Here is a 27681-nt window from a genome sequence, read left to right as displayed (position 1 = left end):
AAATCATAACCATAATCAAGACATGGAACAGTTTCTTTCCCCCAAAGGACTCCACCACTTTAAAAGAAGAAAAAAAAACACCTTTTATTCTAAAAGGAGCCTGGTAGGAGAATGAAAGAAAAGCTAGAAGAGTTTATTTGCAAACCATATATCCAATAACAGGATAGTATCTAAACTACATAAAGAACACGCAAAACTCAACAGCAAAAATAAAACAATCCAGTTAGAAGATAGGCAAAAGACATGTATAAAAGAGGAGGCGTAGATTACAGATAAGCATATGACAAGAGGTTTTTTAAATTTTTTTTAATTGAATTGCTAAAATAAATAATGACAACCCCAAACAATGGCAAGGATTCAGAGAAAGGAATCTGTGTATTTCTGGTGGGGATGTAAAACAGTACAGGCACTCTGGGGAAAGAGCTGGCAGTTTCTTATAATAGTAAACCAGTGTTAACCAAATGACCCAGCAACTTCACTCTGGGACATTTACCTCAGGGAAATAAGATTCAGTTTATACTTAGATCTATTGTAAATATCTGTAGCCATTGTATTCATAATAGCACCAAACTAGAAACAACCCAGATGTCCCTCAGTGGATGGATGGATAAACAAATTGGCACATCTGTACCATGAAATAGTACTCAGCATGAACAAATAATGAAATATCTTATACACACAACAAATCTGGATAAATGTTAAGACAGTTAGGCAGGATGAGAAAAAAAAAGCCCATCCCAGAGGTCACACAGTGTATGATTCTATTTATATAACATTCTCAAAATCATAAGAAGGTTAGGGAAGGTGGGTGTGGTTAGAAGAGGGCACCACAGGGAGGCTATGGTGATGAAGCTTTTCTTAACTGTGGTGGTAGATACAGGATAGTGTATCTAAATATACATACACACATATAAATAACCACAAGGTATGCTGATTCTCTGTTATCTTTTACAACTGCACATTTATCTACAATTGTATCCAAAAAGTTTAATTAGAAATAAACTAATTTATATAATTAGTTTGATGGTTGCATGAATTTATTCATAAGTATGATCATCATGTTAACTAGTTCTGTATTGTTTTGAACATTTAGGTTGTTTACAATTTTTTGCCATTAAAAACAATAACACTAAGTTGAATACCCTTCTGATAAGCTCCCAGATTGCCTTAAACTAATTTTGCTCTTTTACTTTAAAACATTTACCCTTGATTTGCTCTTTACTTTAAAACATTTACCAAAATCATGCATGCACATAGTTGTAAAACTAAATGGCAGTTGAATAATGCTTCTAAATTTAAAGTGCCTTTAAATCCCTGGGATCTGGCAAAATGCAATTCTGGTTCTCTTGTCCAGGGAACTGAAGTTCTGTGTTTCTCATGAACTTGGGCTTGGGTGTGAAAGCTTCAGGCCCTCCTCCTCAAAAGGAGTGGTGAGGCATTAGAAGATGCCTACAGGAAAAAAAAAAAAAAAAAAGGTAAACCCCTCCCAGACAACCAAGGTTTAAATAGTAATTTTAAACCACTATTTTGATTTATTGTTTGAAAATATTAACTTCCAGTGGTGATGGATGAAGGTTTACCACTATTTTGATTTATTGTTTGAAAATATTAACTTCCAGTGGTGATGGATGAAGGTTTACCACTATTTTGATTTATTGTTTGAAAATATTAACTTCCAGTGGGTGATGGATGAAGGTTTGACATTTTGTAATCTAGTCCGTTTCCTCTGTCCATTTTATCCTCATAATATATTTTTCCTATTATATAGTTAAGTCAGTAACAAATGTTTATATCATTTTGTGTACCAAAATATTTTCTCTGTAAAGCCAAGTAATGGACAATCATGACATTTCTTTTGCTTTTTAATAATTGTTGGATTTTCCTATGTGATTTTCTGTACCTCCATCCTTAAATTGGATTTACCTCTTTATCTCGTGATTATAAACCACTTTACAAATGTTCAAACATGGCAGAATCCGTTAGGTCTTCCCTTTCTCCAAGGACCCTCTTCCCAGAACCCTCTGACCTTCTGCTGTGATTTGGGCCACTTGTTCTCCAGGAGTTTTGTGCAAATTTTCTTCCCTGATTTCTTGTTTCTTCAATCTTGTGTCTTCCTTAGTCTCCATTCACTGCTTTATTGTGTTCAAGCACATTCCCCAATAGCATCCTAAGAAAAAGATACATAAGAGATATGTTTGAGTCCTTGCATGTCTGAAAATGTGTTTTTTAAAGATCTTTATATCCAATTGACAATTGGGTTTCATGTAGAATTCTGTTAAAAATCAAACTTCAAAGTCTTGAAGGTATTTGTCTTTCTCTGTTTATATTGCTATAATAGAATACCTGAAGCTAAGAAATTTACCCAGCATGATTCATGATACTGGCATCCATTGGGGTACCTAGCTGCCTCACAACCTGGGGGAGAAATGGAAAAGAAACCAGCCTTGTGCACAAGGAGCTCAAGCATCCTGAGCAATGTAATCCAGTCACAGGAGACCTAACCTATTCCCTTGAGATGGGCATTAATCCTTTCTGAAGGTGGCACTTCCAGTCACCTAATTACCTCCCACTAGGTCCCACCTCTTAAAGGTTCTAGCACCTCAACACCATTACATTAGAAACCAAGCTTCCAGCACATGTACCCTTGGGGACAAACTACATCCATACCATAGCAGCATTTCTCTACCATCTTCTAGCATTAAACACAGCTGTGAGCAAGCAGTCCATGACTTTTTTTTTTTTAACTTTAGAAGCTTTTAAAGGCTTCTCTTTTATCCCTGGTTTTCTCAGATTTTGTAGTGATAATGAAATGTGAGGGGTTTTTTTTAAAATTTATTCTGCTACTGTGGAACCAACTTAGATGTCCATCAGTTGATGAATGGATAAAGAAAATGTGGTCTATATACACAATGGAATACTATTCCGTATTAAAAGAGAATAAAATCATGGCATTTGCAGATAAATGGATGGAGTTGTACAATATAATGCTAAGTGAAGTTAGCCAATCAAAAAACCAAATGCCAATGTCAAATGTTTTCTCTGATATAAGGATGCTGATTCATAATGGGGGCCAGAGTGGGGGGACATGAGAGGATTAGATAAACTCTCGAAAAGGGGAGGGAAGGGAAGAGAGGGGCCATGGGGGTAGGAAAGATCATGGGGATGGAATGAGATGGACATCATTACTCTAAATATGAAGACACAAATGGTGCGACTCTACTTTGTGTACAACCAGAGATATGAAAAATTGTGCTCTATATCTATAATATGAATTATAATACATTCTGCTGTCATAGCAGCATTTTAACAAATTAACAAATTAGAATTTAAAAAAATATATTGTGCTAAACATTCAGGGTGTCCTCGCAAACTAGAGACTCCTAACCAGGGAAAATGTGCATTTTCCTTCTATCCTTCTTCTCTGAAACTCCTATTAGTTAGAGATTGTTCTTGAATGAGGCTCTAATATTCTTATCTTTTCTACATTCCATCTGTTCATTTTTTGTTTTAGTTTTGGGGAAGAGATTTTCTCCAATTTACTTTCACCCCTTTTACTTTTTCTTTTTTTTTAAAAAAAAATGTTTTTTAGAAGTAGTTGAACACAATACCTTTATTTTATCTACTCATTTTTATGTGGTGCTGAGGATCGAACCCAGGGCCTTGCACATGCTCTACCACTGAGCCACAATCCCAGCCCCACTTTTACTTTTTCATTGTTCATTTTTCTTGTAAATTTTTCAATAATAAAAGTAGATTTTTCTGATTATGAGAGTAATATGTACTCATTTTAAGGAGTTCGAGAACCATAAAAATAGGAAATATTTTAAAATTTCATGGAAACCTTCTATTATCTGGTAATCAGCATAACATTTGGTATAATTTTATAAAAGGTTCTTTTATATATATTTGCTTAAACAAAAACACGTAATTTGATATGAACAGGATGTCACTTAAGTTGTTTTGTCATAAATGCTATCCCTGTCCCCTCTTCATTTCCTCAGCATTCCACTGTAGTCCCCATTAACTGGTGTCTACATCCTAGTGAATGACAGTCTATATTTTCTCAATAGTCTTGTAATCACGTGCATGTAGAAACTCCCTTCCCTGAACCTTACACTTGCCATATAAGACTTACAGAAAACTCTCCTGGGAACTAGTCTCCCACGACTACAGAAAAATATCAAAGCCAGTGGATTGATATTGGTAGAATGTGTGAATGACTTGAGTATCTTAATTTATCCCAAAATGCCTGGGTCGGGCTCTGTGGCACACACCTGTAATCCCAGCGGATTGGGGGGGGGGGGGGTCATGTGGTGGGGGCTGAGAGAAGGATCATGAATTCAAAGCCAGCCTCAGCAAAGGCGAGGCACTAAGCAACTTAGTGAGATTCTGTCTCTAAATGAAATACAAAATAGGGCTGGGGATGTGGATCAGTGGTTGAGTGCCTCTGAGTTTAATCCCCATTACCAAAAAAAAAAAAAGCCTGGAAACAGAGTGTTTCAGATTTCAATTTGATGGGGGTGGGTGGGTGAAATATTTGGATTCTGGATTTTCATATTAGGGATGCTTAAACCATATCCATGTTGCTGCTGTTTTCTCAGATGCCATCACACCCTCCCTCTCCTGCCCTGACCACTCCCAACCACTCACTAATCTATGATTCTGTCATTTAAAAAATGTGTTTTTTGAGTTTTCTTGTGTGTGTGTGTGTGTGTGTGTGTGTGTGTGTGTGTGTGTTGCTGGGGACTGAACCCAGGGCCTTGTGCATGCGAGGCAAGCACTCTACCAACTGAGCTATATCCCCAGCCCCATGAGATCATTTTGCTTACTCAGCATAAGTCCCTTGAACTTCCCCTGAGTTGCTACTGTATCAGTAGTTCCTGTCTATTTCTGAATAGTATCCCATGGTACGGCATCACCAAGTGCCCCCTGCAGGGCATCTGTGCTGTGTTCAGGTTTGAACTATCACAAATAACGCTCCCATGAACATGCATGCCCAGGTTTTAGGGTGGACAAACTTTTTCATTTCTCTAGGGAAAATGCCCAGCAGTACAATTTTCAGGTCATAGGGAAAGTGTATGTTCAGTTATAAAAGAAACTGTCAAACCATTTTCCATAGAGGCTGTATCATTTCATATTTCCATCATCAGTGAAAGGGAGGTCCCGTTCTCTGCTTCTTCCTCAGCATTTGCATTATCTCAGTCTTTCATTTTACCCACTCTAATAAATGTGTACTGATATCTCATTTTGGTCTTAATTTGCATTTCTCTAAGAGATTGTGGTGTTGAACATTTTTTCATGTTCTTATTTGCCATACGTACACCTTCTTCATTGAAATCTCTCTCCCTGTGTTTTGCCTATTTTCTAATTGCATTGTTATTGTATAACAGTTGAGTTTTTAAAGTTCTTTTATATCTATATTCAAATCCTTTATCACTTATGTGATTTTTAAGTACTACAGAAAGTACCTGGACAAGCTCCTGTCTGCAGGTTGTCTTTTCATCCTTTTAACAAAGAAAACTTTTAATTTTGAAGAAGTCCAATTTTTTAGTTTTTTCTTTTTATGGATCATGTTTTGGGGCAATGTCTAAGAATTCTCACCAATACCTAGGTCCCAAACATTTCTCCTATGTTTTCTTCCATTTTTACATTAAATGATTTATTTTGAGATAGGTTTTTTTTTAATTAAGATTTAAGGTTTAGGATGAGGTACATTTCTCTGCCTGTAAATATTCAATTGCTTCAGCACCGTTTGTTGAGAAGACTCTCTTTCCTCCAATGAACTGCTTGTACTTCTCTGTCACAGATCACCTATCAGAATTTATGTGGCTCTATTTATTGGTTATTGTGTGTGCATGTGTGCGTTTACATGCACACATGAATGTATGATGGAAATTGAACCCAGGGGCACTTTGTCACTGAGCTATACCCCTATCCTTTTTTATTTTGAGAGAGGGTCTTGCTAAGTTACTGTGGCTGTCTTCCCACTCACGATCCTCCTACCTCAGCCTCCTAAGTCACTGGGATTACAGAGGTGCACCACTGCACTCAACCTTACTTTTTAATTTTCTTGAATTGATCTATGTGTCTAGCATTTCTCTAATTCCACAGTATTTATTACTGTATGTCTTAAAATTGAGTAGAGTGATTCCCCTGTTTTTCTTTCTCAAAATGATTTTATTCTAATTCCTTTGCATTTTCATATATATTTTAGAAAATCTATATCAATACTATTGTTCATATTTTGATAGGAATTGAGTTAAATCAGTATATCAATTGAGAGATAACGGACATCTTTACTATGTTGAGTTTTCCAATCCATGAAAACAATGTCTCTCCATTTAGTTAGCTTTTTTTTTTTTTCAGTGTTTTGCAGTTTTCAGCTTATGAGTTGTGGAAATGTTTTGTTTGATTTATTCTTATCTCATAATTTTGAAATGACTGTAAATGGTATTATATTTTAAATTTTGGCTTATGCATACTTATTGCTAATGTATAGAGATACAGTTTATCTTGTATCCTGTGACCTTGCTGAACTCACTTAAGAATTCTATGAATTCTTTTGCATAGTTCTTAGGATTATCTATATAGACAATCATGTTATCCACAAAAGGAACAGTTTTCTCTCTTACTTGGCAATGTACACCTTTTCTTTTCTCTTCTCTTCTTGTTTTATTACAATGGCTAGAAAGTCAAATACCATATTGAAGAGCAGGGTTGGGAGCAGACATCCTTTCCTTGTCCCCAGTCTTAGAGGAAATGCATTCCCTGTTAGGTATGATGTTTGCTGTAGGGTTTTGTAGGTATTCTTTATCAAGATTAATAAATCCTGTCTTTCTTGTTTGTTCACAGTTTGTTTTTTTAACTCATGAATAGGAATTGGATTTTGTTAAATGCTTTTCCTGTAACACTTAACAAGATCATATGATTTTTCTTTGACCTGTTAATAAGCATATCACACTGACTGGTTTTCAATATTACATAACTCCACTTGGCTGTGATATATACAATTTTTAATAGTTTAATTCTTTCTAGCTGGTATTTGAAGGGTTTTTACATGTATGTCCATGTTAGCCTCACAAAATTAGTTGGAACGTGTTCCTCTTCTGTTTTCTTGAAGAGATTAATTAGAACATTGTGGGTTTTTTTTTTTTAAAAAAAAACATTTTGTAGAAATTTGTAATGATAACCATTTAAGCCAGATTTCTTTGGGGGGGGGAGTCTTTAATTACAAAATCAAATCCTTTGATATAAGTATTAAATTAGCTATTTCATATTGGGTGAGTTCTGTGGTTTGCGCTTTTTGAGGATTTCTTTCTTTCTACCTAAGTTTTCAAACATGGAGAGGAATTTCCAGTTATCTTGTATAGTTGCTTTAATGTCTGCGTGGTCTGAGCATTTCTCCCATTTCATTCCTGATACTAGAAATTTGTTTCCTCTATTTTTGTTCCTGTTGTACTTGAGCTTTGTCATTTTGTTTATATGATATCTCTTGTTCCAGCCTTTCACTTTCAATCTATCTATAACTAATATATTTGAAATGAGTTTCTTATTGGCAGAATAGTTAGGTCATGTTTTTTACTGCACTCTGCCCTTCTCTGTTTTTAATCCATATATTTACCATTTCTATTTAAAGTAAATATTGATGCGTTCTTTTTCTTGATGTCCTGGAGGTTACTTGGATATTTTTCAGAATTCCATTTTTATGTATCAGTGGTATGTTATAGTGTATATGTTTTTAGAGATATGTTTTAGGGCCTGCTCTAAGAATTATATTGTATATACACAACTTAGCACAGTCCACTGGTGTTGAAATTTTACCAATTTAAGTGAAGTATAGAAACTTTATCTTGATTTAAATCCCTCCATTCCTCCGATTATAATTTTCGTAAATACTTCCTTCATGACATTGAGAACCACATCAAACAATGTAATAATTTTGCTTCAACATCAAAAATAATTTAGACATCTCAAGAGGGGAGATAGAATATATGTTGCATTTACCCAAATTTTTACTTTTTATATTGTTCTTTTTTTCCTTCCTGATGCTTGTTGTGAAATTGTTTATTTCACTTCAGAAACACCTTTACCCTGAAATCCCAGTGCTCGTTTCAGAAGTTGTTCTTTGTAGAAACTGTCAAGCCGATTATATAATTTTTGTGGAAATAAAAAGCAATAAAACTCGCCAGGTGTGGTGGTGCACACCTGTAATCCCAGTGGCTTGTGAGGCCAAGGCAGGAGGATCACAAGTTCAAAGTCAGCCTCAACAACTGCGAGGCACTAAGCAATTCAGTGAGACCCTGTCTCCAAATAAAATACAAAATAGGGCTGGGGATGTGGCTCAGTGGTCAAGCACCCCTGAGTTCAATACCGGTACCAGAAAAAAAAAAAAGAAAGAAAGAAAAATCCAAGTAGTAAGTTTTCTTCTAGTTTGAAGTGAGCTTACTGCTGGTGGTAGTGAGATGAATGCTGTAGACATCCTAGCCCCAGGGTGGTTCACATTCCTTGCACATGGCTTTCTGTTGCTTACTCTCTGAATGGCCTTAGGAGGACCCAAGTTTCGTATATAGGGTACATAAAATGCACAACAGGGAGATGTACATAAGAACATGCTCAATTACAGAAGAATGATTTGGACACAACTTTCGTATGTTCACATGTAAATATACAAACTGTAATTCCACATCATGTACAACCACAATAATGGGAAGTTATACTCCATGTATGTATGATATGTCAAAATACATTCTCCTGTCATGTATAACTTTTTTAAAAAAGATTAAAAAATTAAGAAAAACAAAAGAATATGTTCAATTAGTATTGATTACTTTTGGTGGGACTGAGCTATATAGATGTGACTTCTACCTGAAACATCAGGAATGTGTACCATATAGACTGGTGAATAGATGTGGGATCTAGAATCAAAAGAGTAATTACACACAGAGCTGTGGGTCCTCAGGTAAGTAATATTGCTCTCTGAGCTTCGATTCCCCATTTTTGGGTGGGGATAATAAACTAGCAGTTTATTGCCTATAGGGGAGTTAGGGAGAGAAAACTAGGTAAAAATAGAGCAATGTTTGGATGCTAAAGAGAAGCACATTAGATCAGTGGTTCTCAATCTTGGCTCTATGTTATAATCATCTGTAGAACTTGAAAAGGTCCCAGTCCCCAGACTGTGCCCCAAACCATTATGTGACAATTATTCATTCATCCATCTTCCCTCTCCACTCCCCCTCCTTCTCTTCCTCCTTCTCTGCCTTTTCCTCCTCCTTCCTCTGTTTTCCTGTTTATCTATCTACCGACATACCTACATACTTTTTTTTAAGGCAGACTCTGTAAATAGTTAAAAGAAATTTCACCTGAGTTTCCACCAGAGAATATGCACCAAGTTCTTGGGGATGGCATTTTATAGAGGCTGTTGCTGTGAAGGAGATATCTCCTGGGGTAAGAATGGAGAGTGGTTAGACTTAGGAAAAGGGTTGATTCCAAAGAACAGAAATGTTGGAGATGTCAACATAAAGTTTAGCTGTTCTGCTGCGTGGACAAGTTTTATTTTGAAATGGTGAGGGTGCCTGAGTTCATTATCATGAACTAGGACAGGGATGACAGCTTGGGGGAGGTGAGGCTATGCACACACTTCAGTCTACGTTAGTGTCAAACAAGACCAAGCAATGAGTGCCTGGAATATGCTCCTTAAATTTTCTTCTCTGGGGACACTGTTTAAGTAAGAGCTTTGGCCACAACTGGTGACCTTCGAAAAGTATTTCTAATGAGCATGCTAACTTCAGTAATTGCTTTCAAGACTTAAGTCTCTAAGCAAAGCAGAAGACTGAGTTGTTGGAAATAGCCTTGAAAGAAGACATTTTAACAGAAACAAGATTTGTTCCTGATCTTCATATTTTCAATATTTCATGAACAAAATATTTCACTGGAATCGGTATTTTGAGAATTAACCAAACATAGTTTTCTATCCAAAAGAAACTGGGCAGAGAAAGGAAAGTGTCCCCAGTTGAGATGTTCTGGCTCTGATCTCTGATACTTTCTCTTCTGCTCTCCAGAATCACATGTCATGGGAAGAACCAGCAGGTGAGAAGCTCAGTTATTCTCCTGGTCAGAAAGCTTTTCACATGGAGCCAGCTCAGAGGCCATTCTTCACCACTGAGATAGTGACCTGGACCCTCCCCTCCGTCTCTGTAGAGGATATCCTCAGGGAGACCTTTTCACAGCCCAGAAGGGTTGCAAAGCACTCACACATCAGTTTGGATGACCTATGGCTGGAGAAGACACAGAGAAAGAAGCTGGAGAAGCAGATACAGGCTAGAAGGAAGACATGCACAGGAATAGTGCACCCAGACAAAGTCCAGGTAAGCCAGGCATCCTCTCATCTGGCCTGCTATCCCCTCGTCCTCTGTAGTAGCCTGCCATTTCCTGACTCTGACCTGCACTGAACTTGTCACCCCATTGGCACACTAATGGGGCCCCACCTAACATGAACCTGTATGTGTCAATCAGATTTCTGTTACTATAACAAATACCTGACATCAAGCAACTTACAAAATAGAAAGGTTTATTTTGGCTCAATGGTTTGGAGGTTTCAGTCCATGACCAATTGGCCCACTGTTTTGGACCTATGGCAGCATAATACATCATGGTGGGAGTGCATGAGAGAGGAAGCCTATTCATATCATGGTGGCCAAACAGAAAAAGAAACGGGAGTCCCACAATCCCCTTTAAGGCCATTCCTCCAGTAACCTAAAACCTCCCACGAGGCCTCACCTTTTACATGCTCCCACACCTCTCATAACACCAAGCTGAGGACCACGTAGGTCTTTGGAGACATTCTAGATCCAGTGCAAGAGACACTTCACAGAGACATGTTCCCTACAACCACCAAGGTCAGGGTTCCCTCTTCATCCTCCATGTGTGTCCCTTCCTATGGCCACTCCTGTGCAGGACCAGAGGGCAGGGAGGAGGAGGGGGTCCTCGCCCTCAAGGATCTCACCATGGCTGTTACCATTTAGTGAGAGGCCTCCTGTGTCACATACTGTTGGGCACAGTATGAGCATGAGCTCAAGCACTCAAAAAAGGAGCATGACATTTTGATAAGAGTCTTAATTAAATTAATAAAATGCAGATACACTGTCCCATTTTTTTTGTCCACAGCGACCTTCTGACACCATGATAGTTTGCATAAAACTTACAGCCTATTAAAAATGACTGTAGTCTTGACATCTTACCTTTAGTCAACTCTAACTCTGTGTATTATTCTTTCCCTTTATATAATAGCAATTTTTTATTATCAAGTTCTTGTGAAGTATACATCTGAGTCTCTCCTCATCCTTGAATACCAGCTTTTTTTACTGAGGTGTAATTCACATAAAAATTTACCATGTTACAGTGAACAATTCAGTAACATTTGTTTGTGAGCATCACCTCTATCTGGGTCAAAGGCATTTCATTACTCTAAAAGGAAACACCACATCTATTAGGCAGTCACTACCCATTTCTCCTCCCCAAGCCCTGACAAGCATTAATCTGCCTTCTGTCCCTAAGGATTTACCCATTTTGGATATTACAAAGAAATGGACTCACACCATATGTGACCTTTTGTGTCTTGTTTTTTTTTTTCACTTAGTATGTTTTTACAGTTCATCTATGTCTTAGCATATATCAGTACTTAATAGTTTTTGTAGCTAAATAATAGTCCACTAGAGAGACATATTTGTTTCATTTTCATTCATCCATTAATAGACATTTGGTTTGTTTGTACCTTTTGTCCATTATTAATAGTGTTTCTAAGACTAGTATAAAGACTTTTGTTTGAAGACAATGTTTTCTGTACTGTGGTATATATCTGGGAGTAGAATTACCAGGTCATATCATAATTCTGTGATTAACTTAGAGAAATCATCAAGCTGTTTTCCACCCACCACTCTATTTGGTTTTTTTTAATTCCTTTTATTTTTGAAATACATGACAGCAGAATGCATCACAATTCTTATTACACATATAAAACACAATTTTGATATCTCTGTATATAAAGTATGTTCACACCAATTCATGTCTTCATACATGTACTTTGGATAATGATGTCCATCACATTCCACCATTCTTGCTAATCCCCTGCCCCCTCCCTTTCCCTCCCTCCCCTCTGCCCTATCTAGAATTCATCTATTCCTCCCATGTTCCCCCTCCCTACCCCACTAGGAGTCAGCCTCCTTATATCAGAGAAAACATTCGCCATTTGTTTTTTGGGGATTGGCTAACTTCACTTAGCATTATCTTCTCCAGTGCCATCCATTTACCTGTAAATGCCATGATTTTATTCTCTTTTATTGTTGAGTAATATTCCATTGTGTATATATGCCACATTTTTAATCCATTCATCTACTGAAGGGCATCTTGGTTCCCACAGTTTAGCTATTGTGAATTGTGCTGCTATAAACATTGATGTGTCTATGTCCATGTAGTATGCTGTTTTTAAATCCTTTGGGTATAGACTGAGGAGAGGGATAGCTGGGTCAAATGGTGGCTCCACTCCCAGTTTTCCAAGGAATCTCCATACTGCTTTCCATATTGGCTGCACCAATTGCAGTCCCACCAGCATTCTATTTGATTTTTTTTCCAGCAGTATACAAGGGTTGCAAGTCCTCACATTCTCCCTGTTTTCAGTTTTGTTTTATTATTGTCGAAAGATAGGAAGTATTGAAAGGATATGAAGAAACGGAAATCCTTGCATACTGATGATGAGGATGTAAATTAGCTATAGCCATTATGGAAAACATTTTCCAAAAAACTAAACATAGAAACACCATATGATCCAGCAATCCCGCTTCTCAGTATTTACCCTAAAGATTTGAAATCAGTATGTTGGAGACACGTCTGTACTCCTGTGTTCATTGCAGCACTATTCATAGTAGCCAAAAAATGGGAAGAAACACATGAATGGATAAAGAAAACATGGCACATACACATAATGGAATTCTATTCAGCCGTAGAAAAGGAAGAATTTTTTTGTTATTTGCAAGATCATGGATAAAATGGAGAACGTTATGCTAAGTGAAATAAGTCAAATGCAGAAAGGCAAATACCACTTACATGTGCAATCTAAAACAATGAAGTTCATAGAAGCAGAAAATAAAATAGTGGTTACCGGAAAAGGTGGGGTTGGAGGGAGTGGGAAAATGTTAATCAAAGGGTACAAAGCATCAATAAGAGAGGAAAAGTAACTTTGACTTGTTTTTTAGATTTATCGCACAACAGGATGAATAATAGAGTATTGTACATTTCAATATCCATCACTAAGAGAGTAAATCTTAAATGTTCTCATCACAAAAATGTTAAATATTTGAGGTGATGAACAGGTTAATTAGCTTGATTTAATCATTCTACATTCTGTGTAAATGTAAATTGTAACATCACTTTATACCTCATAAATATATACAACTATAATTTATCAATACCTAATTTTTTTAAAGTTCTTAAAGAAGATACAAAGCAAAATTTAGGTGGGAAGAGAAACCAAATATACGATTCTTAGATTTCCAAGGTAGTTGTGTTTTCTTTTTACCATGAGTTCACCACTTGGTTGAGTCATTCAGCGGTTAAAAGAAAACCTGTGAATACGGTAAAAAAAAAAAAAAAAAAAATATATATATATATATATATATATATATATTAATTCAAAAACCTGGTTAGTGTTATACAAGACAAGTGCTATGTGGAAAATCAAGTTTTAAATGTTGATGAGACTGGTTTATTTTACAAGGGTATTGACAAATGAACCTAGATAATGCAGATAGCATTTTGTTTGACAAAAATGTGACCAAGGGCTGGTGTGTGACTCAGTGGTAGAGTACATGCTTAGCATGCACAAGGCCCTGGGTTCAATCCCCAGCACCTTTCAAAAATAAAATGTGACCAGAGACCCACAGGAACTGTTTCACCTAGGAGCAACAGTTCAATATTTTCTAATTCAGTGTTTGTGAAGAATTCTAGAACACAGGTAGCACAAAAAATAAGAAATGACTAATTTGGGCTGGCGTTGTGGCTCAGTGGTAGTGTGCTCTCCTAGCAAGTGCAAGGCCCTGGGTTCGATCCTCAGCACCACATAAAAACATATAAAGGTATTGTGTCCGACTACAACTAAAAAATTTTAAAAATTTAAAAAAAAGAAATGACTAATTTGAAGATGCTTCCTAATGCTCCAGGAAGATGGTTTGGGAGACAATTGCTCTTCTACCTGTGATGGGGGTCATGTCCTGATAAATCCATCGTAAGTCAGAAGTGCACTTAATCCTCCTAACCTATCATACATCATAGCTCAGCAACACAGGATGCTGTAGTCTGTTGGTTTTTCCCTTTTGTGTTCACATGGCTGACTGGGAGCTGCAGCTGACTGCCAGTGCCCAGCATTGCTGAAGAGTATGGTACCACATATTGCTAGCCTAAGAAAAGATCCAAATTCAAAATTCAAAGTAAAGTTTCTGTGGAATGTGTATCATTTGTGCCCTATTTAAAGTAAAAAAATCCAAAATTGAACCACCCTTGGTCAGGAACCATCTGGAGGTGGACATAAAGCAGTCATATTCAGTTGTTCTCATTGTCTGTATATTAAAAAACTTTTTCCCCTGTGGTTTGTAGTTCCATCCCCTGCATTTTCCCTGACCAAAACTAGGCTGAATTTACAGAAATACTAAAAAGTGTCAAGGCTTTGTTATCATGTCACCCTCCTGGTCTTTTCTCTAGTAATCTGGGCTTTCACTTTCCCGCTCTGCCACACATTTCCTGCAACTCTTCCTTTGGAGCCAAGTGGCAGGAGGACGAATTAAAAAGAGACAAGAGTCTTCCCCATGCCTTAGGATGACAGCTCTCTGGTCAGAGAGGATTCTTCTCCTTCCCGGTTTCAGATGCCTGTCTGGAGCCTGAATCTTATTACTATATTTGGATTGCCTCTGGGGTTGGGTTGGAAGAAAACACCATCAGAATACACAGGATTTCCCCCATCCCCTCATACCTTCAGGCACCTCCCTTCCCTCTTCAGAACAGACAGGGCTTCTTTGGAGGCCATTTTGCCCATGTCCACTTTTAAGCGCTGCTGAATTCAGGCAGGAAAATACACAAGAACAACAAAATAGGAAACTCACTTCACTACAGGATGGGGGTAACCTCCAAACCTGGCTTCCTTCTCCAGTCTCTCTGCTACCATTGATTTTCTCTGATAGCTGACTCGTATATTCTGCCCAAGATCTTCAGTAGCATTCAAATGGAAGTGATGGGATGGAATGCAATGCCCCATCCTAACCTTTGCATATTTATGCTTCCTGCATTATTGTTTGCTTAAATATACAGGGATATAAAATCAAAAAGACAAAAAGGAAGCATTTATTTGCATACATACCATGATTTTTAAGATACTACAATAACCTTATTAGAAGGTAGCAAAGGTGGTGGGGAGCTATTATCTTCTCAGACAATGAAGAGATACAGGAAAGGACAATATCTTTTCCTTCCCAAGACCCCCGGCAACATTGGTCCTTACTGTCTGAGATATCAAAGCCTTCTTGAATTACATTTTAGTCAGTTGCCCCCCAAAAGGATACACCTTGGCTGAAACTAACAGTTTTGCTTTGGGGAAAAATATCAGGCTGTTAGCTAACTGCTGGGGGTGATGTGGATGCCTGAAGCCCTTATCAAGAGCCCTCCTTTCAAGTTCCTGAATGGCAGCCTTTCCTGCCAAGGTTGCATACCTGGCTACGCACGTTACATAGTTCATACTCCAGGAAAAGCTTTCCTGGTGGATTTTGGTGTGAACGGCACCTTCTGGAGCTGTGCACATTTTGGCTGGGGCTCTGCTCACAGGAAAGGTCCTGGGAAATTGGAAGTGGCAATGACAGCCTACCATCTGTTTTGTTTATTTACCCTCTGCCTCTTTCCTCCTCTGCCAGTGTTGGAGGGAGACAATTATCACCTCTCCAGAGTCTCTGCATCTCCCTAGAAGAAGCCATCTGCTCTCCCAGAGTGCCCCGATGGGACTGAACCACCTGGGCTGGCCAGAGCATATACCTGACACCGGTGAGCTACATGTCTCTCTTTCTCATTATATACTTAGGTGTTCTGGCAAGAAGGACAAGAATGAGTGTTTTGATGGTTGTGTCTACTTGTCTAGCAGCTAGGAAGGAGTACGTGGTACCTACAGAAAGAGAATTCTTAGGTTGGGGCAGATTCGATGATGGAGCTCCCAAGCCTGGCTCTGTTAGTTTATTTTGAGCAAAGCTACTGACTAAGCCTTGGTATTTATTACAGTAGGATAAACCTGCAGAATAAATAATCATGTAGTGACTTTTCTCTAATCCAATGATGGAACTTGGGTGCTTTCCCATCTGAGGACCAGTAATCTCTCCCTTGAATTTTACACCACCTCCATGAATTTCTTTCCCAAAACTATAGCAAACAGCATCACATCACAAATATATGTCCACAAAAGGAAGGGCTTTTTGTGTCAGAAGTGAAGTGGGCCCCAGATGAGAGCCAGAATGAGGCCTCTTCATACACAGGTACCACCTTTCTTAGCCCTAACCCAAGAGAGCTGGGCATGCTAAGAGATGTTCAAAGGATCCTGGCCAAGGGCTAGATGTTGCGTCTCTGGTCCTGAGCAGATACTGATTATTATCAGCAACCTTAAAATGCATTTAAGGTACAGGTTATTATCAGCAACCCTAAAATGCTTGATGCATTTAGCTAACTGAAGGAAGAGACCAATTCTGGTGTGTTTAAGACAGGTGAGCAAGAATAAAACCGAAGCAGAGTTGAAAAACAATAGTTATACCTATCAATCATGCAATTTGTCCAGGCTTGGGAAGTAAGGAATAGGTCAATAGTTGCTGCTTTGGGAGCTAAAGAGCCATAAGAAGCAGTAAAGTTAGAAGATGAGAGGGGAAAGCTGTAGTTAGCCCAAGCATTAGCATTTGGCACATGCCGTGCCAAGGAGTCTGCTCTGAGGCAGATCCTGATCTTGAGCCTCAGTCTGCCTTAGTGCATACGATGTGCTCGTCCCTGGCAGAGCTGGCAGTCTAGATTAACTGGTGGACATGACTGTTTTCTGTCAGCAAGGGTACATGCTGAGGCTGCATGTGGACTGCTCCTCTTTCCCACATATGGCTGTGATCTTAAACTCACAGCCAGCAAAGTCATGAAAAATTACTTGGTAATTGCTTAAAGAATCATTTCTAGAGAGAAGAGATTTTCTCACATGAGCCCTTCATTAAGCCGTGGAATTACTGAGAGGATTGTGGAAAGGACGATCATGGGAGAGATTCGCTTTTTTTTTGGAGATAATCTATCCTCAAAGCTGATTTTGACCCTTTAAGTCAAATGCATGTTCTTACAGATTCAGGGTTTCATAGTATTATAGCCCTATCATTTCAGAGCATCATTTGAATTAAATGAAAGATGAATTTATTGCTGATAAAATTTTAAACCTTAGTAACACACAACCCAACATGTGTTACACTAAGGTTTAAAATTTTAGAGAACTGCTGAAGTCAGAGGTCAGGGCTCTGACTGGCCACACTTGACATCAGGGTAAGAAGGGTGGGCCCATCCCCCATTTCTCTGTTATCCCAGATTCTTTTTCATCATGAAGGAATGAAAATTCCCATCTTCCTATCTCACAAGATTAGTATGAGGGACTAGTGAGGAGTCTCTATATTTAAGTTTGGGGAAATTTTCTTTCTTTTTTAAATTTTTTTTTAAAGAGAGTGAGACAGGGAGAGAGAAAGAGAGAGAGAGAGAGAGAGAGAGAGAGAGAGAGAGAGAGAGAGAGAGAATTTTTAATATTTATTTATTTATTAGTTTTCGGCAGACACAACATCTTTGTTTGTATGTGGTGCTGAGGATCGAATCCGGGCCGCACGCATGCCAGGCGAGCGCGCTACCACTTGAGCCACATCCCCAGCCCCAAATTTTCTTTCTTTATTGCTTCTTCTACAACTGTTTTCTTCCCAACTTCTGAAATTTCTACTTTATACAAATTATATTTCCAATTTCTGCACCCAGCACCTTGCATCTTTCCCCCCACCCCAATTCTTTTTCTTTTCAGTTCTGGAATTTTTCTACATTTTACCTTCTACTTTGCTTTTCTGGTTTTAACTCATCTGTATTCACTGCCTTCATGAGAGCTTGTGATTCAGTGGTCATTTTTAATCTCCATACAGTCTTTCCAATTTTCCCTTGAAGGATAAGAACAGAAAATCAGGAATTTTGTAGTTTTTTTTCCCCTCCTGTTTATGGCTTTCAGTTCTTTTCCAAACTCATCTGCTATTCTTTTGATTGGTAGAATTTCTTAGTAGGAGAAATTCTTCTATTTGCTCATTCTTCCCTATCAGTGGCTTATTGTCCAGTAGCAACAGAAATAACATTCTTTCAAGAACCTGTTACAAGTTCAGATCCTTCCAACACAGCTGCAGTGGGACATGAAAAGCTAACCATTCCTGTAATGTATAGCGCATAAAAACAAGAAACTGGTTCCTTTCTCCTTTTTAGGTGAGCTCAGTCACCTAAAAAGCTGAAAGAACTGTAAGCAGTCCTGGAAGGACTTTTTGTTGTGATTTTGGGGGGTGCTGGGGACCAAACCCAGGATTGAGCTTGCTAGGCAAGGGCTGTACCACTGAGCTATACCTTCAGCCCCTGGAAATTCTTATCAGAATTTCTTCTCCATGTTGAAGAGGTAGCCAAGAATTGGCCTGAGGTGGGAACTGCTGCCTCCTGCACTGCAAGATGGTGTCCAGCATAAACTCTAGCACGTCCATTCCCACCAGGGGAGCCATCAGGACCAGAAGTGACTCTGTGAGTCCTTAGGGTGGCACATGCACAAAGCGTCACATGATGCCGCTGTAGCTCTGGAGCTCACCCCTTTGGAAGGGTCTGCAAGGTTTTACCCAGGAATTTTTCTGTTGCTTTTGGGTCATAAGATTATTTCACATCTCCTCTTTCTCCAAGTCCAGTATATCTTTGTTGTGTCTTGTGGCTGATACCCGTCCCCAGCTTCTACTGCTAGTAAAGGATTTTCCTGGATTTTAACAGCTTTATTGAGATACATTTCACTTCCATTTAAAGTATACAACTCATTGGGTGCAGTGGTCACATCTGTAATTCCAGAGACTCAGGACTCTGAAACAGGAGGGTCAAATTTAGCAAGGCCCTAAGCAACTTAGCGAGACTTTGTCTCAAAAAAAAAAAAAAATCAAAATGGTTGAGCATGTGGTTCATGGTAAAGTGCCCCCAGGTTAAACCTCCAGTACACAATTTTAAAAAATAAACTGTACAACTCAGTGGTTTTTGGTATATTCGCAGATGTGTGTGATCATTGCCAGTCTTTTTAAAACATTTTCGGCACTTCATAATAAACCCTGTAACACATGTAGTTGTTGCCTCTTCCCAAAACTCCTGGATCTCCACCCACCTCTGTTCCCACTGCAAGGAACCATCAGTCTACTTTCTGTCCATATAGATTCCTTATTTTGAATTTGCATAAACAGAACCATATAGGATCTGGTCTTTTGTAACCAGCTTTTTTCATTTAGCATGTTTTCAAGGTTCATCCACATGGATACAGCTGTATCAGTATTTCAATCCTTTCTATGGCTGAATAATAGTCCATTGTATAGCTGTACCACAATTTTCTTCATGCATCAGTTGATAAACATTTGAATTGTTTCCATCTTTTGACTCTCATGAACAGTGCTGCAATAGCATTTGTATACAAACTTCAGTGTAGACATGTTTTCATTTCTCTTGGGTTATGTACCTCCGAGTGGAAATGTTGGGCAAGATGGAAACTCTATGTTAAATAATTTCAGGAAGTGCCAGACTGTTCTCCAAAGCAGCTGCTCCACTTCACATTCACACCACCAGTGTAATTTCTCCACATCCTCATCAATACTTGTTGTCTGACTTTTGACTCTAGCCACACTATTAAGCTGTATCACATTGTGGGTTTTTTCTCCATTGTAATTTAATTTGCATTTTCCTGATGACTGTTGGTGTCCATCATCTTTATGTGCTTATTGGCCATTTTTTAAAATCTTTTTTAGAGAACTGTATATTTAAATCCTTTACTCATTTTCAAATTAAGTTTTCTTTTTAATTGAGTTGTAGGCTTTCTTAGATATATTCTGAGTACAAGATCCTTATCAGATATATGATTTGTAAATATTTATCCCATTCTGTGAGTTGTCTTTTCACTTTCTTGATGGCATCTGTTGAAACACAATTTTTTTATTTTACATTTTGATGAAGTCAAATTTATCTATTTTTTCTTTCATTGCTTATGCTTTTGGTGTCCTACCTTAGAATACTTTGCCAAGTTCAAGATCACAGAAGATTTACCCCTTTGTGTTCTCCTAAGAGTTTTATATTTTTAGTCTTACATTTAGATCTTTCATCTATTTTGAGCTATCTTTTGAGTGTGGTGTTAGGAAAGAGTCTACCTTCTTTCTTGGATATGTAGTTATCCAGTTGTCCCAACACTATTTGTGCTAAAGACTATTTTTTAAAATCATTTATTAGTTCTTTTTAAATTGCTAGAACAAAACACCTAAGGAAGGATAATTTTTTTATTTGTTTTAATTAGTTACACATGACAGTACAATGACCTTGACATATCATACATTTGAATCAGATGGGATATAATTTCTCATTTTTCTGACTACAGGTTGTAGAATCACATTCATCATGCAGTCACATATATACACACGGTAATAATAATATCTGTTTCATTCTACTATCTTTTCTGTCTCCCCATCCCCTCCCTTCACCTCCCCTCCCCTCCCATCACTTCTCTCTACCTAATCTAGGGTAATGCTATTTTTTTCCTCACATCTTCATACATGTATTTTGTATAACAATGAGGGTCTCCAGGGAGGGTAATTTTAAAAAGAAATTTAATGGGCTCACCGTTTTGGAGGCACAATGTCCACATCTGGTGATGACTTCTTGCTGGCAGAGTTCTGAAGTGGGACAGAGTATCACACAGAAAGAAATAGGAGCCAGGTGCAGTGATGCATACCCGTAATCCCAGTGACTCAGGAAGCTGAGGCAAGTGGATTGCAAGTTTGAGGCCAGCCTCAGCAATTCAGTGAGACTCTGTCTCAAAATTAAAATTTTAAAAAGGGCAAAGGATATAGCTCAGGGGTAGAATGCCCCAGGGTTCAATCCCTAGGATCAAAAAGACAGCAAGGACACACAGGCGCATGTGTTTCTGGTCTCTCTCCCTCTTCTTATAAAGCCACCTGGGTTTAATCACTGTGACTCGACTCTAAAGCCCTATATAATCTAATGACTCCCCCAAAATGGGATGATCTTATTTTTTAAATAGGTCTTATTTTGTTCCTCTATTCCTCTTTTATCACATTCTTTGACACTAAGAAAATATTCCTAATGTGGTATCTTAATTTCGTTTGTGATTCTTTCAGTATTTGAAATTTTTTAGTAGTTGCTCTAGGATTTGGCATATGTATAACTTATAATTAACTTCAGATATATAGTAGCTTAATTTCAATATTATTAAAAATCTTATTTCTGTATAGGTCTATTCCCTTTCCCCCTTTCTGTGATATTACTGTTATACACTTTGTATCTACTGATGTTACAAACCCAACAGTGCATTGTGAAAATGATTATTATCCCTGTTTTCTTAGCACTAACAGCTTTTCTCTCACCACTCCCTTTATGCATTATTAGAAGACAAATGCCATATATATTTCATTTCTATATATCAGCCCAATAATAAATTACATACATATTATTTTATACAGTTGCTTCTGAAATCACCTAAAAAATGAAAGGAAACAGGAAATGATAGTACCTTTTGTAATTGCAAAACTACCTTCAGTGGTGCCCTTTCTGTGTAATTTGGATTCAGATTACCCTCTGGGTAAATTGGCCAGTAGTCACTTGCTTTCAGGCTACAGAACTCTCTTTAGCATTTCCTGTAAATTGGTGTCTGCTAGCAAATTCTCTATTTTGATCCAGGAAAGTATTTAGCCTTCATCTTTTAAAGAAAGCTGTGCTGCATAAAGGATTCTTAGTTGACAAGGTTTTTTTCTTTTCTTTTTGTACTTTTAACACACTATTTGTCACTTGACTTCGGTAGTTTCTGCTAAGAGCTCAGCTATTGTCTTTTTTTTTATTGTTGGTCATTCAAAACATTACATAGTTCTTAATATATCATATTTCATGTTCATAGCAGCACAATTCACGATAGCGAGATTGTGGAACCAACCCAGATGCCCTTCAATAGATGAATGGATTAAAAAAATGTGGCATTTATACACAATGGAGTATTACTCTGCATTAAGAAATGACAAAATCATAGAATTTGGAGGGAAATGGATGGCATTAGAGCAGATTATGCTAAGTGAAGCTAGCCAATCCTTAAAAAACAAATGCCACATGACTTCTTTGATATAAGGGGAGTAACCAAGGACAGGGTAGGGACGAAGAGCTTGAGAAGATTATTAGCTATTGTCTTTTTGAAGAAGGAGCACTTATAAGTGGCTTGTTGCTCCTCTTTGCAACTTTCAAGATTTTCCCCTTTTCTTTCAGCACTTTTACCATGTCTGTCTGTGAGCTCTGTATTTATCTTGGGAATTCTTTAGCTTCCTGGATGTGTACATTATTGTTTTTCAATACATGTTGGAAGTTTTTAGCCATAATTTTTTAAATATCTCTTTCTTCTCCTTTCTTTCTGGTATTCTCATTATACTTCTATTGGTGCCCTGAATGATGTCCCACATTTCTCCAAGTCTCTGTTCATTTCTTTATGGTTTTCTCTCTTTGGTTTGCATAATCTCTGTTAGTCTGTTTTTCAGTTTACTAATTCTTTCTTCCACCTACTCAAAATATTCTTGAACCTTTTCCATGAGTTGATTTCAGATATTGGGCTTTTTACCACTAGAATTTCCATTCGGTGCTTTTTAATAATTTATGGCTGTGTTTTGGTATTCTATTTGATGCAATACTGTCATTAACGCTTTCTCCTTTTAATCATGGTTTGTTTTAGTTCTCGAGACATCTTTATAATGGTTACTTTGAATTTTTTTTTTTTTATGATCAGTATGACATATGGTCACACTTACTGGCAGTATCTATGGCCTGCTTTTTTTTTTTTTCCAGTGTATAGGTCAGTAGGTTCTTCAAAATTTTTGGTTGGAAAGTGGACATTTTCGATTATATGCTGTATAGCAACTCTGAGTACTGCTTGCTCACCTCCCTTGCTCTTGTGATTTGCTTGTTTAGTATCTGGGTAAATTGTTTCCATGGCATTCATTTTTGTTCCTATAGTGCTAAGCCCCTGATGCCTTAGGAAAGTGCAGTTTGGGGATTCCCATGGTCATCCTTGGATGACAGTGGCTTTGCCAGGGCTCTCTCCCATTATTTCTCTGAGCATACCCAGTTGTGAAATTCTACTAATTAAGAGCCGGTTGCTTTATTATTTTCAATATTTTCCTAAGGGAATAAATTTCTCTACAAACTTCTCCAATCAAATTCTGACTAATTTGGAAAAATATTTTCGAGGTCAGTGTTGGGTATTTGTCTAATGTCAGGAGGGCTCCTCCCAACTGTCTTGATTTCAGTTCTGTCATGAAAACTAGTGGGTTTACAGTCTGGGCTGGATCTTCATTAGATCCATGAATCACCTCCCAGTTCCTTTCATATAACCTCCACTGTTCCTGAAAACACCTTTAGGTTGAAACTTCTCCATGCTCTGTCACAAATAAGGTAGTTCCTTTGGGAAGAAATTAGGTGCTATCTTTTTCATAGTCTGCTTTTCCTCCTGGGCAAAATCTTTAAACCAAGACTCTGGATACCGGGGTCAGGGCAATAACAAGCTTCTCTCTGAGTGATACTCAGAGCCCTTGGGAAAGGCAGTAGTACTCGTGGCCCTCTCAGCTTGCCTCTCCTGTCATAGAACCACCACTTCTAGCAGGGAGAAAAGGTACCCCAGACACAGTATCCTCAGTGAGCCAAAAGAAGGAACCAATCCTTGCTGCTGCTCAACCACTCTCATGCAGGAGAACCTCAGTAACAGGAGAGAAATGGGAGTATGGTGAGAAATGCTTGTGTCCTGCTCCTTAGAGAGGAAAGACCTGGCTGGTAGCTGGAAGGAGAGGGAGCTCTATTTTATTGTCTACAGCAGTCTGAAGTGGAGTCTCTTCCTCCTTTAGCTACAGTCTTGGCTCAAATGCCATAGATTCTCACCTTTCTTACTGCATTGTCATCGATTTTCTTGAATAGATGTTTCTTTATTTGATGTGCACTTTTAGGACCATTTCATAAAATTATTAAATGGTTGTGTTTTTAATACTTTTCACTAGTATCACTGTGAAACTGAGTCTGTCTCAGTTTCCCTGTTTTTACAACCTGTCAATCATTTAAGTAAGACTCTTGGAGGAGATATTGGATAATTATGCTTATATAAGTCATATTTATCTAAATCTAGTCTATTATTTCCCTAATTTTAACTCCAGAAACTAGCACTGTTTTCTACATGTAGTATGTTCACAGTGTCACTTGCCTGTGATTCCAATATTCTAGCAAGAAATGTCTGGGAGTCCTAAAAATAGGGAGGCAGGGAATTAACAGTTACATAGTGGTCCAAAGCATGGATGATGAGTATTGGAACTAATTTCACCACTTCCTGGGTGTGTGACTTTGTTTATCCCATGCTTTAATTAAATTCAACTAGCAGATAAAGTTCTCACGTCAGTAGCATATGTGTTCAATATTTTCAGCATATACTTGATATATGCTAATATTTCAGACATTGCTAGGATGTGTGTATGTACAGTATATACAGAGAATATGTGATATAAGAATCTTCCTGTGGTTAAGTCTTGCTATCCCTTTGTCCCCCATGATCCCTTGCACCTCCGGGATAGGAAGCATTAGTTTATTTTAGCCTTTATCATCACTGTGATCTTGGGAAACACAGATCTCTTTTTCATAGTGGAGCTCAAATGGGGATTTGTCCCAGAATCCAGGGGATTCTGCCCCTGAAGTACATCTAGCACAGAATATCTGATTGAAATTTACTGAAGACTTGGGAAGATTGGAAAGGGAAATGGACTCATTGAAGACATGCCACTCAGTAGTTCACACAGGCTAGATCCACTCAGGCTGCTGCCATCCAGACACACTACCTCTGCACCCTCCACTCAAGAGCACACCTCAGTCTTCTTAAAGTCCTGACCTAAAAGAGTGAGAATCTTCCCTTTCCTGTCGAGCTGGCCTCCTGCCCATGTCCAGGCCCCATTCATCCCTGCACAGCTGCTCATGGAGTGATGAGGTACTCTATCTACACACTGTGGGGACATTGTGGCGGGTAAGTCATCACCAGCCTCACCACAGACATTATCTACAGGGGTGTAGACAAAGAGCAAACGACAGGCTGCTGACCAATAGTCATAAGTGCCAGGAATAAATAAATGAAGAGTTACTGAGTAGAGACATTTCCTGAGATCTTAAAGTTGAGAAGGAGCCAATACCATAAAAAGCAAAACAAAAAGCATTCCAGGGGTGAAAGGAACCGCAAAGACCCTATAGCAAGGAGAAACATCAAGGTGGCCATTGCAGCTAGAGCACAGAGAGCTGACAGAAGGTGGAAAAAATCAGTTGGGTCATAACACATAGGATCTTGTGGGTCTTCCAGGGAGGGAAAGTAACTTCTGAAGGGACTGGAACAGGAAAGTGACATATGACAAATTTTAGAGTTTCCTTGGGTTGTGCAGTGAATGAGACTCAAGCTGTCCTCCTTTCAAATGTACAGAATGGTAGTGGTAGCAGCAGAGTATCAGAAATGGACAATTCTGATGCTTATTTTAATGTAGAACCCTCAAGCCCTGCAGCTGGGTGGGGAGGACTGGCACTGGCCACCCCTTCCTGTGAAGTTCATCCCACTCACAAAGGCTTGGCGTGCAGGCTTCAAAGGACACCCATAGGAGAACAGAAATGATGACCCTCCATGTAAAAGAGCCTGCATTCAAGGAAAAGGTAGTGGGGCCGGGGTTGTGGCTCAGTGGTAGGGCACTGGCCTTGCATGCATGATCCTCAGCACCACATAAAAAATAAATAAATAAAAATAAAGATATTGGGCGGGGATTGTGACTCAGTGGCAGAGTGCTTGCCTTGCCCGTGTGAGGCACTGGGCTCAATTCTCAGCACCACATAAAAATAAACAAACAAAATAAAGGAATATTTAAAATAAAGATATTGTGTCCATCTACAACTAAAAAAAAAAAAAATCTTGGAAAAAAAAAGAGGAGGAAGAGGAGGAGGAGGTAGGGGAAGAACTGTTCTTCCCGAAGTCAGGAAAGAATGGCAGCAGGGACAGAAAGTGTGAATGCTGATATGGAGAGACCAAGAAAGGAGGAAAGGCATACACACTCCCCCTAGAGGAAAAAAATAAACTGGAAACAGAGAGTGGGCTTTAATGTACAGATTTGATCAAGGCATCACCCAATGCCCATCAACTGAACTCCCAACAACAATGCTATTGTCTTGGGCAGGTGTCATTTACCTAGAACTCTGGTTGCTATTGCTCCAGCCCTCTGAGTTTCTAGGGCAGAGGAGGACAGTATCTATGAAGATGCAGGGTTCCTTATGGTACAGAGGTAAGAGCACCTATGGCTTAGGGATGGAGATAGGCTATAGGAAATGGACTCCAAGTGGAGAAAAGGGGGAAAAAATGCTCACTTTTCAAGGGTCCACCCCATGATGGCGTTGCATGCCTCTTATGTCATCCTCACTATTGGTAATACCTATGGCACTTTACACCTGAACTAACTCCCAAGGCTTAGAGTGTGTGTGTCTGTCCATCATGGGGGACAGGTGGTCAGCAGCCTTGATGGGCCTCTATTAAGACTTCTCTCACACATCTCAACCTTCAAAGTAACACCAAGTCTTCCACTGTTTTTCACCTCCTAGATTTAGTATTTCATATAATGACTTGTTGATGGTTGCTTTGGAGGTATCTCACCACATAGGCACGAAGAACCTACAGAAGGCTCAGGAGTGTCTGGGATAGTCAAGGGAACAACGGTGAAGCTTTCCTCCCCTTCCAAAAGAAACACCTGTCATCTGTGACACCTTGTCATGAGCCTTTATGCCCCCAAATTTTTGTTCCTGTCACTGGACTTTTCCATGTATATTTTAACATGTGTGCTTTGACTCTAACCTCATAAACACGCAAACCACCCCGCCAGCCCATATTCGCTGGGTAGGGCACGACCCTGGCCACCAGCTGTTAGGGAGATCAAGGGTGATAGTCCCCACTGACCGGGTGCGAGCCGGGCTAGGGGCGGGGCGGAGTGTGTTTTCCCCGTCCCAGAGTGCGGTGCTGGCGGCCGAAGTCTGCCTGGGACTGAGCGCGGCCTCCTGCCTGCGCCTCTCACCAAAACGGAGATGTAATTCTTGCGGAGAAAACCTCCAGCTCTACTCACCACCGTGTCCACTCTTGAGAATGACCGTGTCCTGACACACGCACGTCAATCCTGGCGGCAGCTGCGCAACCCCGAGGGGACCCAGGGCCGCTCTGGGTCCCGGTGCGCCGCGCCCGCGCCCGCCGCCGCTCCTGGTCTGCGTGCGCGCGTGCGTGAGCGCGTGCCGCCGGGGCCCGCGACC

The 27681-nt window shown here is 39.0% G+C and overlaps 1 long non-coding RNA gene across 1 annotated transcript; it reads right to left on the bottom strand.

Annotated features, from left to right (window-relative positions):
• Window positions 1-70: 70 nt before the first annotated feature.
• On the bottom strand, window positions 71-27625 carry LOC308630624. Its single transcript, XR_014017976.1, has 3 exons — window positions 27501-27625; window positions 1924-2167; window positions 71-1449 (listed from the first exon to the last, which is right to left on the bottom strand). It is a non-coding gene; the product is annotated as an uncharacterized lncRNA (long non-coding RNA).
• Window positions 27626-27681: the final 56 nt, after the last annotated feature.

The sequence above is a fragment of the Spermophilus citellus genome, assembly GCF_964194105.1.
Source record: "Spermophilus citellus genome assembly, chromosome: 11".
NCBI lineage: Eukaryota > Metazoa > Chordata > Mammalia > Rodentia > Sciuridae > Spermophilus > Spermophilus citellus.
This window is presented reverse-complemented; position numbering and strand designations above follow the sequence as displayed.